We start from the raw sequence: 2,100 nt of genomic DNA, 5'->3' as shown, positions 1-2,100 counted from the left end.
AGAAAATAGAAGACAATAAAGATTTTACAATGTGCACCAATTCCTCACTAAACGATATATATCCTCAATTCCCTCACGTTATTGCAAATAAAAAACTGAACCCTTTATCTTATTAACCGCCTCAACCCTTAATCAACTCTTTTTATTATTATTTTTTTTTACATAAGTAATAATGGTAAGATAACAGGTGACTTTTTTTTCTTTCTTGGTAGTGTAAGATAACAGGTGACAGGTCAAAAAGCCTCTACAATAATTCGGAGGAACTCTATATTTTATGAGTAGGGCGGTCTGGGTGGACAAATTTTGGCCACTAACGTGTAACACATGACATTGGAATGACCCAACCACTTTTGGCTGTTTCCTGTAACCTTTTCTCTTGTGTTAGGAATTAGCGGTCTTGAATCCAGATCATCCTAAGATGGAGACACTGAGCAACAGCCATAAGTTCTTTTGTTCAACTCAAAACCCTAATCACCTCAAAGATCAAAAGGGCAAGAGTGAAAAAATCATACGTTTTTCCTCTACTAAGTAGCCTGATATCTTTCACGATGGTGGAGACCGCTGCTGGTAGACGAGATATATATATATATATATATATTGGTAGACAAAGACGGTATATTTGGTATCTAATAAAAGTTCGGTGGATTTCACTTTTTGGCTGTAGAACTTTATCATGTATGAGAGAGAGAGAGAGAGAGAGAGAGAGAGAGAGAGAGAGAGAGAGAGAGAGGGCACCACCACATCTTTGGTCTTTCTTCTTTTGGCTTGGTTGATTAGGAAATTAATAGTGTTTGTTTGTTTGACAGTTAAAATAGGGTGGGAAATTTATGAAGGTGAATTCCACATATTGTGGGTTGGTTGATAAAAAAAAAAAAATGAAATAATGATATATGTAATTTTGAGTGAGGTCCATCTAACTAAAGAGAAATTTGATAGAAAAGAGAGAAATTCTGAGGAGAGAGGAAGTAGACAACAATTATTGTGTTAAATGACGTTGTGGTAGTTTTTTCCTACCCTTCTTATTCAAATACTCATATATTGTGATAGTTTGTGAAAAACAAGTACTAGTTTTTCACCCCCTTTTTATTTTTTTCATTTTTATCCATCTTTCAAACAAATAGGGCCTAAAAGAATGGATACAGAGGATTCCATGAAAGTTGTGAGATTGATGGTTTTGGGGGAGGATGAACATACTATTCATTGCATGTATAGGTTATATAAAAAACGACTTACATAGACATCTATTGCCATGTCCCAATTAAAACTTCCACTATTACTGTTCTTACTTTGGCTTATTACAGTCACATAGGAGAAGTGTGAACCCTATGCACATAGGACCAAAGGGAGCGCACATGGGAGCATATGTCTGAGTGTCATATTTGTATATCATGGGGTAGGTTAGTAGTTATTTCGCAACTGATAGACTCTTCCAAAGACCATAGTGTTCTTTTCTCGCTTGGGTACCCCTAGGCCACCTTATTTGTCTTAAACGGTGATACTTGACAGCTTTAGTTGATTTTAATTTAAATGATAGCTAAAACATCCTAACATCTCATTCAGACATAATAGTCAAGAATGTGAAATAGACAAATACCCATTTGAGCACTATATCTGAATCAGTTGGGTTCGTCAATGTAAACCAAGCCATCTCCTGATGGGAAGGTATATAAAAATCGGAAGAGAGTAGAAAGATATTTTTGAAAGGAGGGAATGGATGAAAGGTCGTTAAAAATTCATTGATATAGTATGTATAAGTATACATGAATGGAGAAAAGAACCTGTCAATCTAGTTTTTTCTACATCTAGATACAATTAGGTGTGAAAGACCTAACAACCCCATATGTATTGGGTATTTTCATGTCCAGCTATGTTTAGGTGTCGGAAACACTAGACTATCAAGGTTCCCTTTCCCTATATGTATATACTGAGATGACGTTGCCAATTTTAATTTTGGTGTTAATGAGGAATAAATAAGCTTTCTCAATCGCCATGAACGATGTACAATGCATATACATGACAAATAGACAGATTCACAGGGATTGCATGCAGGCACAAAGGAATAGACCTCATAATTTGATAATCCCCTCCCCCTAAAAAAAA

This window comes from Macadamia integrifolia, chromosome 9 (assembly GCF_013358625.1).
Source record: "Macadamia integrifolia cultivar HAES 741 chromosome 9, SCU_Mint_v3, whole genome shotgun sequence".
NCBI lineage: Eukaryota > Viridiplantae > Streptophyta > Magnoliopsida > Proteales > Proteaceae > Macadamia > Macadamia integrifolia.
The sequence above is the reverse complement of the archived record's forward strand: the minus strand, read 5'-3'. Positions refer to the sequence as shown.